Source organism: Protopterus annectens, chromosome 1.part0, assembly GCF_019279795.1.
Source record: "Protopterus annectens isolate FY-2018-M chromosome 1.part0, PAN1.0, whole genome shotgun sequence".
Lineage (NCBI taxonomy): Eukaryota > Metazoa > Chordata > Ceratodontiformes > Protopteridae > Protopterus > Protopterus annectens.
In genome coordinates this window covers 954,996,962-955,013,622 of record NC_056725.1, presented here as the reverse complement: position 1 = coordinate 955,013,622, position 16,661 = coordinate 954,996,962, and positions in this window count along the sequence as shown.

The window sequence follows — 16,661 nt, the reverse complement described above, 5'->3', positions numbered from 1 at the left end:
CTTTTATAAACTTACAACTGAATAGTCTGTTCCAGCACACTTAGGAAAGCACGGACACCAAAGCTAGCGCTTTCATTCATTTTATTTCTTGTGAACTTCTTCAGAAAAACTGAACTCCACAACTAAAACTTTTATATAACAAAATATTAAACATCATAAAACAAATCATAAAAAACAAAAATTAAAATAAACAATTTTTCAGAAAAGAACATTTACATCATCAAAATTTGAATTTAAGATTTTTTTTTGAGCATTTTTAATGATGGGTTGAGGCTGAAGGTATGATAAAATGTCCATTAGTTTGAAAAAAGTTAAAAAAAAAGTTTTGAGAAGGAAAAATAAGGTCCTACTTTTATTTTCACAACAGTTTAACACACACACACACAACAAAGACAAATACAATAAATTCAATGTTTTTTTATTTTTTTTTAATGTAATGTAAATTAAATGTGTGGAAAAAAAAATATCATAGTGGCCATTTAAACCCATTTTACAAAAATAACTAATGACCGAATTTTACATTTAAGAAAATCAATAATATTAAGAGCTTATTAGAACATGGAGCTAATAAGTGTGACAGTATTGGACACAGTAACTTTTTGACAAAAGGGACCTATGTTTGCAACAACTGTAGGCAGTGTAGGTACATCAGTAACTCCTCATCGGTAACATTTTTCAATGCTAGAAAGACATATTGGTCTAAGAATTATTATGCATGTAACAGTGAGATGGTGGTTTATATTGCCCACTGTCTCTCATGTCCCAGTTATGTCATTGGAATGACTACTAGATGCTTAAGGAGAAGAATCTGTGAACATCTTTTAGCTATAAAGAAAAAAAGATTTAGCTAATGCTCTAGGAAGGCACTCTACTGTATGCATTAATTGTAAGAAATTTAGTTTATCTGTTTTAGACAGTGTTAGCCAAAAAGCATTTATGGGTGATTGTAAGATCATTTTGGAATGTAAGGAATAACTTTGGCAACTTTCCCTAGGGGCAGATAATGTTCCTGGGTTAAATGAAACTATAAATATAAAATGTTTTTTAGAAATGAAACAGTAATACATAGCTAACATTTGATATATTTATATACATAATGATTTTTGTATTTTATGGTATTTTACAAAAAAATATTTTTTCAAGCTTAGAAAATTGTTTAATTGTTTTCATGACATCCTTTATCATGTAATTAATTATTTTACTATATAAAAGTGCTTGTGGGTGGAGTTCAAAGTTTTTCTGAAGAAGTTCACAAGAAATAAAGTGAATGAAAGCGCTAGCTTTGGTGTCCGTGTTTTCCTAAGTGTGCTGGAACAGACTACTCAGTTGTATATTTATTTTCCTGTGGAAGTTCTTTTTTCTAGTTTTTGAATCTTTTATAAACTACTTGAATACAGAACACATTCTAAAATGCCATCCCACCCCTTTGATTTCACTGCATACTAATTATGGTAGCACATTGCATTTGTCAGAATAGAGTGTATAGTCCCTACTCTATGTAAAACAACTGAACTGATGCATTAGATGGTAAAATTATATTTATAAAAACAGTGTTGGGTCTTTTATAGGTATTTTGAGTTTTGATCTTAGTGGTTGACATTTGATGTCAAAATTTGTTTCTTAAATGTTTTCATATGCATACATGTTTACATTTTCTTGTATTTCTGGTCTAATGAGTACTTATTGCTCATATATTTTTGAAATTGGTTTCACCCATCTTTGTTAGCAGAAGTCAAAACACCCCCAGGAGGAAGAAGTTATAGTGTCAGACAAAGACAAGAAGTAGCCTTCCCCGAACAACTGCATTTCCTAATTGTATATAAAGCTGTATACCAGAACTTTTAAGGCAGTTCACAACATAGAATTTTGTGAATTCTAATAAGACATATAGGAACAAAACATTCTTAATTCTGCCACTTTACCCAAGGATGTCACTGCACATTAATTTGTATTAATATGGTGCCTAATATACTTTAGCACTATGTAGAATTTTCATATCCCCCTATGTGCAGTAGTAAAAATATTGCACAGGCAGGCAATTTTTTTTTTATCTTTGTTCTCTTGAGAAATTGGTACATACATAGTCTGGACATTAGCTTTACGTATCCTTGTGGACAGAGGTCAAATACCTCCCAGGTAGAAACAAAAGTGATATGACAGACTGAAACAGTACAAACCTTATTAAAATATATACTTCCTAGCTGTATAACAAAGGACTACATATCCATCCACTAAGGCATTTCAAAATGAAAAATAATTAATTTTAATGATATGCTTGGATGCAAAGCATACTCATTAATGTCATTATATCCACAAAGAATTTCCCTGAATTTCAAGTCTGATTTATTTAGCAGCGCGATAGCTTTATGAGTGTACAGGATATATACCTCATTTTATATGCAATAGCAGAAATATTGTTTTGGCTGATGACATAAAGTGAGTTTTTGCCATTGACCTTGTGCTGACTTACTATACATATATATATTCTGTATATTAGCTTTCCCAGAATTTGTGTGCAGACGTTAAAGAACCGCCAGGTGGTATCCAGGTATCCTGCCAGACTGTTACAGCAAAAGCAAGCTAAAACATTGTTTTCTCATTGTATAGAAGAGGTCATATGTAAGCTGCACTGACAGTTTACAAAGAGTAATTCAGGGAAGTGTAATGAGATTCTTAGGTACAGAGCAAACTGAAGAATGCCATTCTTCCCCACAGATTTCATTGCATCTCACTTCTGAATTACATGGTCATGTAAACAGAGCATACACATCATCCTATTTGCAATAACAGAAATGTAGCCTTGGCTAGTGACATAAAACATATTTTTAATTGGGGTCAGATAAGTATGTAATATACTTGAAGCCTGGTCATTAGCTTTATTCAGCCTTGTGAGAAGAGATGAAAAAGCCTTGGGTGAAAGCTATGTATAATTCCAGACTGTGACAACAAAAGCCATCTGAAACACTGGATTTCCTAGCCTGCATATAAGATGTGATATGTCATTTCTCCACATATGTTGAGCATATTAGTTTCATACAACTTTATGAGCAGAGGAAATACAGCCACTAGTTGGAAGGCTGCTATAGTGTCCGGTGGGACAACCAAAGCCATCTGTAAAGCTGGATTTCCTAGTTCACATTAACATTTTCAGAAATTCTAATAAGATACTTGAGCACAAAACCACTCAACAATTCTATTTTACCATCATGGATTTCATTTTTTCACAACAATGATTTATGTGTCAGAACACTGCTTTTTTCTGTATACAGAATGTAGACATTGCCCTTTATGTAGTAACAGAAATGTTGCCTTGATTGCTGAAATAAAAACTATTTTCTTCCTAGTCTAATGAAGTCTCTACAAATTGATTCCCGACAATGTGTTTCAATAGACCTTGTGGGAAGAAGCCAGGTAAACTGAGCTGTGGAAAGTGAAGGCAGAGGCAGACTGAGACAACCAAACTCCTCTGCATGTCTGCATTTCCTAACTGTGTATAAGGGGTCATATGTCAGTTCTCCATAAGGCAGTACATTATTACAATTTCAGGGAGTTCTGTCTGGTTATAAAACACTTTAAAGATTGTCATTGGATACAAAACATTCTCAAGATTGTCACTGTACCCTACAGATTTCACTGAGTGTAGACCTGACATTATCAGCAGTAACATAAATGGTGCCTTGATTGGTGACAGAAAAAATATTTTTTTTACTTATGTTTAAGGATAGTTTCCATTTTTTCATGGACCCAAGTTTCTCCTAGTCTTGTAAGAAATATCCCCAGATAGAAAATGTATAATGTCAGACTGTAACAACAAAAGCCACCTGAAATGCTGGATTTCCTTGCTGTAAATAAGAGACTGTTCATTATTTGTTGCAAGGCAATTCACAATTAAAAAATTCAGAGAATTCTAGTAAGATACATGAGAAGGAAAACACAGTCAACAATGACATTATACTTGCAAGGATTTCACTGCATCTTAATTTTGATATATATTATAGCACATTGCCTTTGCTGGTATATACAGTGTAGACCATGCAGTAACAGTATAAGACAAACATTGTTTTGGCTGTTAAAGTAACAATTATGTTTTACTTCTGTTGTAATAAGGATTTACTGTATATTTATTCTTGAAATTAGTTTCACTTAACTTGTGAGCAGATGTCAAATAGCCTCAGAGTGGAAACCAGACTTTATGCCAGACTGAGTTTAAAAAATCCTTTGTAATGTTGGACTTCCTAATTGGACATCAGAATTCCTATATGAGTTAATTTAAGACAAACCATAAAAAATTCAGGGACTTTTGATAAGACAGTTCGGTACAAAACATAGTCAAGCATGCTGTTCTTCCTCACAGGATTTCACTGCACCTCTGTTCTGATTTAAAAGGCAGCACATTGCATTTGTCAGATTGTACAATATAAAGCTTACTGTTCGTGCAATAAAAGATGCTGTCTTGTCTGGTTAAGTAGAAATGATTTTTACTTCTGGTCTAATGCTGATTTAGTGCGCATATATTAGGGACATTAATTTCACCTAACTTTGTGAGTAAAGGTCAAATTGTCCCAGTTGGAAACTGGGTATACTGTCAGAATGCAACAACAAAGGCACTCTGAAATTTTATATTTCCTAGCATTATATAAATGTCATATATCAGTTGTACTAAATCAACCTACAATAAGAAATTCAGGGAATTCAAATAAGGTAGTTGTGTAGAAAATATAGGGCAAAATACGATAGTCTTCCCAGATATTTCATTGCATCTAAACTCATATTTTTAAGCTGAAGACTACCTTTGTCAAATTTGTAGACCTTGCCTGTAACAGAAGTATTGCTTTGGCTGTTGAAATTAAAGTGATGTTTATTTCTGATCAAATATGAACTTAGTACACCCATAATCTGATGACTTAGTTTATATAAATTCTTGACTTTAGTTTCACCCATCCCACTGACCAGACATCAGTTAGTCCACAGTTGCAAAATGGGTATACTGTCATGGTATACTGCCAGGGTATACTGTCATGCTATACTGTCAGGGTATACCACCAGGGTATACTGTCAGGGCATACTGCCAGGGTATACTGCCAGGGTATACAGCATGGGTATACTGCTAAGGTATACTGTCAGGGTATACTGCCAGGCTGTTACATCAAGATACAGCTAAAAAACTGGATTTTCTAGCTGTATTATAAACTAAGTATGTCAGTTCCCCTAAGTCAATTTGTATTAAGAAATTATTATGCATTTGTTAGAATAGTGATAACAGACTTCATTCTATATACAGTAATATAAATGTTGCCTTGGATACTAAAATATACACACACACACACACACACACACACACACACACACACACACACACACAAAAGATTTTTACTTCTGCCTTAATGACTACTTAATGTAGATATATTCCAGATATTAAGTTCACCTGGGCTTGTATGAACAGGCATAACAGCCCTCAGGTAAAAATTGGATATAGTGCCAGACTGACAGGAAAAATCTTCTGAATGCTGATGTTTTCACCTGAATGCTTCATTTCTCACCAGCTAAATCTGGCAGTTAGTACAGAGGACTAAAGCTTTGAGCTTGTGCTATTCATGAAATGCTTCCTGTGCATAAAGTGCAAGGTTTGATTCCTTCCATCTTTATTAGCCCACTGTGTAACTCTGAGCAATTCACATAACCAGACAGTACTTCTAGACTGGCCTTAAATAGGGATGGACTTACCTGGCGAACAAACTCATACACAAATAAAAACATAAAAGGGCTCCCAGAGGTGAATGCAGCACTCGTAACAAAACCCAATGCTGCAAAGTAGAAAAACTGAAAACACAGTAACTACTCCACCACTGGCTAATATTCTTCCAAAGGCACTGTGTATGAAAAAAAATCTTCAGTTTCTTAGAATAGATTGAGCTCTCTCATTCTGTGAACTGGAACTTCTTCCAAATCTAAAACAAAACCATCTTAGTTCAGTATAAGCCTTTCCCTTAAAGAAACAATCTCATATTAATCAAAGCATATGAATCTTATATAATAACTACCATGCTCAAGAATACATAATAAGTGATTGATAGGTGAAAATCATAAAAATACACATCTATTATATGCATTTTTCTTATGTAATCCATACCCTGTAAAGTTTATAAATTGTTCAGTCCTGTTAAAATGTAAGTTAATTAATTTCATTTGTGTAACTCAATAAAAGTAAAATATTAAATTTAGAAATTCTTAACATTTTCTAAATAATAAATATTTTTTAAATTATATGAATTATATAAAATAATATTTAAACAAATATATATGTACGTATTTGTATGTGGATATGAATTATAATTGAACCGACCACAATTTGAGAACTGAGGAAATAGAAACCATCTCATTCAGACAAGGGGGATGGATGGCATTTAACCTAAGTTGTCAAACAAGTTATTTAAATTTTAGTTTTGATGACGAGTCCCCCCTTCAATGTTAACTTTGTTCTAAGATGGCAAATTTAAACTGACAACTATCCTCACATATAAGGTAATGTTTGTAAAGTGCATTATTAGAAGTTTAACCTTAATATCACATAAATGTTCGCAGATCCTTTTCTAAAGTGCACATTTGGTTTTTCCCATATAGAAACTTGAGCAATGAGTACATAAGGAAATATATACTACACCAGTTATTCTAGAATTGCCCCTACTTGGTCCAATAATGCTGTTCATACCATTATCTAATATAATTTGTTCTTCAACTATAATATGTGGGCATTATTTACATATACCACATTTAGTTGTCCCCTTTTTAACTGGAGTGATTGATTGACGTTTATTATTAAACTCCATAAACTGTTCAAAAATTAATAGCAGTTTTATACACAAATATTGGTTCATCTCCTAAAATACATGGGAAATGCACTAATAATATTCCAATTCTTATTAATGATATCCACCACTTTTCTAGCACTATCATTGTATCCAACAATTACAGGCCTGTTAAACTTGATCTGTGAAGACATACAAAATAAACCACCACTATTATGAATGACGGTGTCCTTCCAAAACACTAATCCTAGCAGGAGGACATACTTCTTACCCCATTCAGAAATAATGGGTTTACTAATACCCCAAATGAATAGTAAGTGGTAACCTCTCTCCAAAATGGTTGATTCTTTACAATACTCCGCACACGATGGAAATGCTTTTTGATACAAAAACATATGTTATAACTTCACATTATGAAATTAATACAGCACATCAGAAAATTGATCTAGTTTTGAAAGAATTACTATTGGAAGATAAAATTGATCTGAATATTTACACATTCCTCACAATTAAAAATCCAGGTAATCCTTCCTTCTTTGGAATTCCAAAAATTCATAAGGGTACTGATGATTTAAAGGACAGACCCATTGTTGTGCCTCATGGGTCGAAGATGTACCCATTAACTACTTTTATTGATAAACAATAGAATCCTCTATTTAAAGACACATTACATCTACTTAAAGATTCTTGGGACATTCTGGGTAGATTTTCTCCCTCACTTTGGTCAGAAGACATCAAGATTCTTACTATTGACGTTATAGATTTTACATGGATTCCAACAGTAAAAGGAATGGAGTTTTTTCATGATAGTCTCATTGATTATACTTTTCTTTCAGGTGTGGATATACTACTATTTATGGACCTCATGAATATAATGTCAGAGAATAATTTTATCTTTTTTGAGGGAGAATACTTTAGGCAATGGGAGTAGCAATGGGGGTAAAATGTGTCTCCACTTAAGCTTACTTAGTTCTTCATGCCTGGGAGAAAGCCCATGTCTTTAATTCTGTGTATGTTAAGGATTGTAAACTATATCTCAGATACCTAGACAATATTATTTTATTCTATGGCCAGGTTAAGATTCTTCGATGGAGGACTTTGTCAAATATCTAAATGGTAATACAACATTTTTGAAATTCACATGGGAACATAATGAATGTGGTATGAACTATATGGATACATACATTAGTTCAAATAATAAAGGGTTTGGAACTAGGATTTATTGCAAACCAACTTTTAGCAATTCATACCTTCATTTTAATAGTTTTCATCAAATGGTTAAAAAAATAAGTCTTGCTAGAGGCCAGTTAATATGTATGTATGTATGACTTCAATAATGGAAGATTTAATTGATAAATTCCAAGATCTGGAGCAGATGTTTTTGGAGAGATGTTACTCCTTGGTATTCACGGTATTATTAAACCCATTCTTTTTGGATGGGGTAAGAGATACCCTGATAGGTTGTTTTCAATCTCCTTACTGCCTGCATTTGTTTTAACTGATTGTCCAAATCAAATGGGGTACTCATGTACTGTAGCCCATATATGAAAGTATTGTTCCTGTATTGTTCCTGTTTTCTTTCCTTGATTACCCCCAACAACCCTGTGTTTTTTGGGTTGAATTATTCTCTTGGACATTGAGTTGCTCCCTCACTCTGTCCACCTCCTTTTCTATTATGAACAGTTTGTTGAAGCAGCCTGCCATCCTTTTGAATATGTGCCCAGTCATGCTGTATGCATCTGTGGTTAATGCCATGGTATTTCTCAGCATATCCTGCTGATATTCCACTTTCTACTTTTGGAACACCATGTCTTTAACCAGTCAGGCAACATTTGAAGAACTTCATTCATAGTTTCCTCTAGGCTGTTCAGGTCTCTGCTATTGTAAAGCTCCATTTTGTTTCTTCTAAATTTAGGACTGCTGTAAATAATCCTTATTTAGGAGTTCTAGGCTTGGGCAGTGATTTTTCTGGAGTTGACTCCTCTCATAAAAATAAAATGTTTTGCCTGCTAAAATGCAGTTCAGAAGTCAATGCACCTTAATGTAAATCCAGGACTTGTAAATGTAAGCCCCAGAATTGAAAAAAAAAAAAAAAACTTAAAAACTTTAGGAGGCACATACCAAATGATAAATGTCACTGTTCTCCTATAAAGTTGTTTTTTTTTATTTATTTATTTATTTATTTATTTTTTGCAGGGCCAAACCCCTAGGCTTATACATACCAACTCTGATTTTGTTATACCTTGAAGAAAAGGAACTAGTCCAAGAAACCAAGAAACTGTGATCTTAGACTTAGTATACGCTTGTCCAAATTTTTGGTCATTCAGTCTCGCTCTTCCTAGACTCGCACTAATATGTTTAAGAATATCACATGGTTGCCAAAAGTTGAAAATATTTAATGGTACTGAGTTTTTATTCTTTTCATACATGATATACAAACAATTCATTTATCTGTATTTGAGCAGCGGTGGTAAGAATTTCCTACAGTGTTTTCCTGTTTTCCTACTGTTTGAAGAATGAATTATATATATCAACGTCATAAATGACTGCAGGCAATGTAACTGTTTAAGGTGTTTAACGTGCAGCAGAAGGAAGCCTGCAGTGTAGGGATTTGGGTATTTGTCAGTTCTGCATCACTGCAAACTATTAATCTAAAGGCTAAATCTATGATTCAGACAGACGTGATTTAGAAAGGGTAAGAAATGCCAGGCATCTGTACGAAAACATCATCTCCCTGTTGTTCTGCATTACTTGGCTCTCTGCTTTGATTGAAAATGGTGAGTCATGCCCGAGTGAGCTCCACAGGTTTCATAAATCTGGAGATGATAAGCAGCAAGTTCAGTCAACAAAAGCAGCTGACATTCTAATAACTTTGCTATCAGATCACCAGTCCCTGTTATACTTGTCAAGCACTGACCTCCAGAACCATAGCCACAAAGGTTACCTCCTTAGAGCATCATTAGTGTAATGAATTTAACTCTGGGATGCCCACTTCAGGGAAAATGCAGGAAACAGAACAGATGATAAAGAAAGCATTGCAAAAAATAACCAAAATGAGGAAACCGCAGGCATGATGGTAAAATATGTTACTAGAGAAGAATTTGTTTTGACTTTAAGAGCTCATAGCATAGGAGAAAGTGTTCATAAGAAGCAGCAACAGTTAGCATTCAGTATGATTCCTCTATAATGACTAAGGCAAAATCAGTGACCATATATAATTTTTTCCTATCACTGCAATATCATCAGCTTTGCACAAATATATTTATTTCACAAGATACTTAAGTACATGGGAATAATGTGAATTCTTAGAGTTCAATCAACTGATTACACAAAGTCATATTAATGTACAAATGAAATGCCTAACCTGAGAAAAGGTTGCAGACACCCTCTGAATACTGGAATGCTGAAATGTTTTATGTATTTTCCAAACTGATATTGATAAGACTTGAGGGTGTCAGCTTCAGTGAATTTTCCAAAATTCCAAGTACTTATATGCTTAGCAAGACCAGAGCTCAATGGAAAGTTATTAGTACTTTTAAAGACAGAATGCTATTGGCCATCACCTTGGAAATCACCTTAATGTTATGTATTTCAGTAATGTAGCATTACACAGTATACATTAATACATATGCAGAATCAGAGCTGCTACATATATGACCTTACTTACTACTTCAGTTACACATATGCATGTCTACATGGATTTTTATGACATATGATAGTTACACTTTTACTTTTTAACCTTTAAAAAAAAAATAAAAACATGAAATTATCAGTAAACTGAAAACCTAACACTGTGTGCCTCATTTTGCATTTACCAGATACTCATACTAAATACATGTGTTAGCATCACTGACTCATGATCAAAGATTATTACAATAAGGGTTCCACTCAGAAGAGTGACTTTTCAGAAAGTCAAACTTCATACAGTCGAAATCATATGATCAAATTTCTGAAATGTTGAAGCTTTTGTATGGAGATTGCAGTACAGTAGGGATTAATGAATTTACCCTTTTCCCCACTGCAGAGCGATCTATGAGTTGGCATATATAATATGCAGAGGTTGTGGGGGATGCAAGGGGGCTTGCCCCTGTAAAACTGCAGATTTTTGTTGTTTTATGATCTTTAACATTTCATAAAGTTGATCATATGATCTTGACCATATGAAGTTCAACTTTCTGAAGAATCAATGTTCTGACATAGATTCTACAATAATTATCAAACAGTCTCGGTCAGGCTTAATGTGGACTTAAGATGGTCAAATGTAAGGTGGACTGACAGTTGTTCATGTATAAAGTGAATGAGATTTAAATTCACTGAGTTCAAATCAATGATACATTGATATGGTTTTCCTCTGAAAGTTTCTTCTCTGGCACTCAAAATATGATCTAGCCATCAGAGATGTGGTCTCTGAACATGGATCAATGAACTACATAGGACCTTTAGGAGTATGTCGTATAGGGAATCTGTGGTATCAGCATCCTAGATACTTCAGGGATTGAAATTAATTTGGTTTTCTATATTTACCAGGCCCAAGGTCTGCTCTATAATTTCTCTGGATATCAAACTAGTCATGCAGTTCCCTCTGAAAATTCTTGTTGTCATTCATTCTTCTTCACTTAAATTCTTGGCCATACTTTTACCTTGAGATATGGGTTCTGCTATGCATTTTCCTCTAAAGGTTGCCTGATTGCAGATGTTTTTTCCATGGCATTATCTTTCACATGAAGACTCACCTGCACCTGTATGTATACACTGGATCTGGATAATCTAGTTGTGTAGCACAACTTAACTGCTTCAGGTATTTTCTTCACAGAACATGGTCCCATATCAGTTGTACACCTTAGGATTCCATATTTGAATCAGTTTGATCACATTGCCATTTGCTGGTCCCGTAATTTCTGGTCAACATTTTTTGGCAACATCTTTTGGCATATGGCAATACATCCAAATAGTGTCGTATTTGTATGCAAAAATTTTGCATTGTGCTCTCAACTTTGTGCCTGTGGTTTTAGTGCAGTCTTGGGGGCATGTTTCTGTCCAAGAAGAACTTTATTAGTACAGTAGTGATGGTTGTATGAATCACACTGAGATAAAAGATAAGAAAACAAATCCACCTTGTGTTGCAGTGGATTGACATTGGGACTCATAGCCTTGACTACTTTCAAACATATGAACAATTTTTTCATCTATCAATTTATTTTTGTGCTAGTTTGACATAGATATGAGGGATATAATGAATTTTTTTATCAATGTCGAATTAATCTTTTTCTTGTAAGCATTATTTTTAATACTACTACTGTTTTTGATTTCCATGAGGATATTAATATGAAGCTAACCATTCTTTAGAACACAGGAATGCAGATGGTGGTGCATTCTGAACTATTTTGTATACAATGCACCTTATGGCTGGGTCTTCATTCTCCATAACACACAGCACTTGAAGTAGTTGAATTTGTTTTTACAGCCCACAAATGCCATGTTATATAGCATTCAATACTATGGATGACATCTTGTTTGGAATTACCAGCCCAGATCCATATGCTTAGTTATTTTGACGTGTGGGGAGCTGCTTTTCCTTCCTTATTAGTGAGATCAGGATGTAAGAAGTTATAATTTCTTCACCATCCTTCTTTAACTAAGTCACATGCAGGGCATTTCTAGCTTCTCTTTCTGCAACAACATTCATTATCGATAAGTGGGCAGAAAAGGATGTGTCTGTTCAATAGATCCATGAGTGTTGGTTCCTCAGGCTTTTCATGTGGCAACCATAATAGTCTGTTAGCATTACCTTGTCAGCTTGTGTCCATATACTTCATATAATTTGCATGTCTCCACCCTCCAAGAAAAGTGGCCAATATTTTAATAGAGCTCCAGTCATCAGAACATCAATTGTATAGGACAAAATATGGCTACTATTGAATAATGATCCATGACTACAGTAAGTTTTTATTCTGGATAAGTTATTGGTTGAATTTCTTTTCTCCAGGACAAGGCAAAGGTTTTCTGTCAGTCTGGACATAGTCACATTCAGATTTGTTCATTCGCTTTACAGAAAATACGGTGGGTTTCTGTGCACCATCCGAGAGATGGTACAATTGAATAGCAATAATGCCAGCCTAACAGAAAAATAACGGATCAAATCATGTCAGAACTTTATCCGTTAGGATCATTTTCTTTATCTCCTTCGGGGTATATTTACAGTCATTGCCAGTTTCGATTCATCCCTATGCAGAAGCATTGCCTTTAATAGATGTGGTATTTAGAAATTTGGTAGAAACGTGTTACAAGACTTATCTGTCATAAGTAGACTTCTTTGTGAGACGTTCTGAGATCTGGATATTATTAGCTCAGCTACCAGGTTACTTTTTGACTTGAGTAGTCAATTCCTGTCAAGATCAAGCTATCAAAAAAAATTTTTTTTAAAGTTCACACGTGTTTATAGGTTCATAGGTTCATAGGTTGGTAATAGGCTATTGGCCCTAGGGCCTATACAAGCCTAGCCATAACAATTCCCTGGATATTTCTTCCCACAATATTTACTTCTCTGGACCCCTGTCTAGCAGGGTGACTGACATGATCCTCGGGGTGAATTTCCTATCTCCCATCCAATCATCAAGGTTCCTTTTGAAGAGGGCCAGTGAGGCACTCTGCATGACATGTATGGGCAGTCTATTCCAGAGTCTGGGGAGTCTCTGGGTCAGGAACCTATCCCTCTACCATGTTTTGTTCATTGTGATGACAAGGTTTAGATCCCCGGAGCGTGCGGCTCTGAGGGATTGGGATTTCTTTAAATGTAGCATGTCCAACAGCTCAGGGTTTGACATGGCCTTGTATGTTAAGCAGAGATCGCCTCTGAGTCGACAATATGCCACAGAGTATAGGTGGAGTTTTTATAGACGGTCAGTATATGGCATCTGCTTTAGGCCTGTGATTCTTTTAGTGAGGAATTTCTGTGGTCTTTCCAGCTGTTGCAGATGTTTTGTGAGGTACATTCCAAACAGGGCATTATACTTTATAATGGGTCTAATGAGGGATGAGTACAGTGGGACAGTGACCTCCTTTCTTCTGGATGAAAAGCCCTTAGTGATGAGGTGTGCCACATAGAAGGATTTTCTGACTGTTTTGGTGATGTGGTTATCGAAAGTGAGACAGCTGTCCACTTGTGTCCCTAAGTCTCATCACACTTTCAGTGTTTAGTGTACTGCCACCTATGTGGTAATTCTTGGATACATGCTTTTTTCCAAAGGGGATAACTATACATTTCTTGGCATTAAGCTTGAGCCCATGGCTCTGGCACCAGGCATCAGTTTCTGTAGGGCCCTTTTGTAGAATATCCACATCATTTGGGGATTCAATAATGGCTCCCAGTTTGCAGTCATCTGTGAACTTTGTTAGCCAGAGTCCCTTAGTGTTGGCCTGTACTTCAGATAAGTAGATGCCAAACAAGAGTGGTCCCAGGACTGAACCCTGAGGTACTCCACTTGTCACTTGTCTGGAGCTGGATTTGGAGTCAGCTACTTTTACAGTCTGGGTTCTGTCAGTAAGTCAGTTGGCAATCCATCAAGTGACGTAGGGATTTATGCCCAGCTTAGTAAGTTTATCTATGATTCCAGAGTGGGGGATGGTGTTGAAGGCCTTGGCAAGGTCAAGATAGGCTGTGTGGACCACCTTACCCTCATCCACAGCTCTGGAGACTGATTCAAAGAAGTCAATCAGATTCAGGAGACAAGATCGGCCCTTCGCAAACCCAAACTGGGTGGGGTCCAGTGTTTGAAGGTTGCCAATGTGTTTGTTTATAAGTTCCATGATAATGCATTCCATGCCCTTGCAGGCTTGTCAGACTGATGGGACGGTAATTCCCGGGATCCAAGGTGGATCCCCCCTTGTGGAGTGGGATAACTGTAGCTGTGCGCCACTCAGTGGGCATGAAGCCTGAGGCGAGGCTATGATTAAACATGACACTTAGCTGAGGTGCCAGTTCATTTTGTAGTTCATGTAGTACACAGCCTGGGATGTCATCTGGTCCCATGGATGCTGTATTCTTAGCTTTGGCGAGTGCAGTTTCTACCTGTGTGGCTGTGATTACCGGAATTTGGCAATCTTTTGGTATTGAGATGGGCCCTTTAGGGCGTGAGAGGGGGGTGAAGTTGGCACTAAATCGATCTGCCAGGATATTGGCAATATCCTTGGGATCAGTATATTTAATGCCAGTCTGTTGTAGCTCAGAGCAGATCTGAGCATTACCATTTAGATTCTTGACATAACTATAGAATGCCTTATGGTTGTCTTTGGAATCTTTGGCAATTTTATTTTCATAACTAGCTTTTGAGGATTTTATGAGGGATCTCAGCTTCTTACTGAGGCTGGTGAGAGAGTTTTTTGCATCCAGGGATTTTACTCTTTTCTGCAACAGTTTCTTCCTTCTGTTGTATAGTTTGTTTATAGAAAGGGACCACCAGATTGGCTTCCTTTTTTGGAGAAGAGCATCTTGGTTCTGTTTGGGATGGCACAATTCACGCACGAGTGGATGTGTCATACAGTGTCTTAGTGTAGGATTCTGCAGTCGAACATTCAGATCCTGTCTGCACGGGTGTTGTGAAGTTTGTCATTTCTGACTTCAGTAGCATGAAGTTGGCTTTGGAGAAGTTTTTTAAGGAGGTTTCCTTTCTCGGGGGGTGGGGGTGGGATGTGAATGTCAAGGGTGATTTGCTTATGGTCAGACCTGCCAATGAGGGGGTGACCACTGGTGTGGAGCATCTATCTCCCATGTTGGTAATGACCAGATCTAGGATATTGGAGCCCCTGGTGGGACAATGGATTAGTTGATCCAGGACATTGGAATTTATGAATTCCAAAAACTGTTGGGAAAAGGAGTTGGGAAAAGGAGTTGGTACCCAAGTAGTTTTCCCAGTTAATGGCAGGGTAGTTGAAATCACCCAGTATTAGGGTGTTTGGTTGTACCTTAATATTTTCCAGTATGTTTAGAAAGGTGTAGCGAGAATCTTGGGGCACATTGGTGGAGGATCTGTAGCAAGCTACAATTTGGATTGCAATCTTACCTAGTGTTAGTTGCACATGGAGAATTTCAGATGCATTGTGTTGGGTGACTAGCCTGGAGGTGTGAATATCCTTGGTGAATATGGACATTCCTCCACCTTTAGAGTTTCGGTCTTGGTTTTGAGGCCGAAAAGTGTGGTAAACGTTGTAGCCTGGTATTGCAGGGGTGCTCTCTGGAGCCTTGAACCAGGTCTTAGTTACTTCACAGATATCGTTCTCCATTTTTAGGAGTGCCTCGAGAGAGTGCATTTTGAGGTTTAGACTTCTAGCATTGAGCAGCATTACCTTCTGATTTTGCATGCTTGTATCTGTTATGGTGGTGGTTTTATACTTTGAACCTTGCCTAAAAAAGGTACTATAGGGGTGGCAAGAGCTTTAGCCAGTAACCTGAATCCCAGGGGTGACAGGTGCAGACCATCTCTGGCAAAGCACCATGGTTTGTCGATCATGTCTTCCCAGGCAGACAGATACTGGATCCCCTTTGAATGACACCAGAAACTTTGCCAATTGTTGAAGTCAATCATTTTGTCCTTATTCTGTGGTATCATTCTGGGCAAAGGCAGGATGATACTCAGAGCTAGGGTCATATCTGCCTGGGCCACATGATCCAAGAGCTCTTCCATGTCTCTTTTCATGTAGTCCAGGGAGGTATGTCTGAAGTCATTCACTCCAGCATGGACAATGACAGAGTCATAGTTGTATTTGTTGTGGAGTGACTTGAGTGCATGAGTTATGTGGCGGATCCTGGCACCCGACAGGCAGCTGACTCTAATTTTCTCCTTGTTCAGCCTGGTGAGT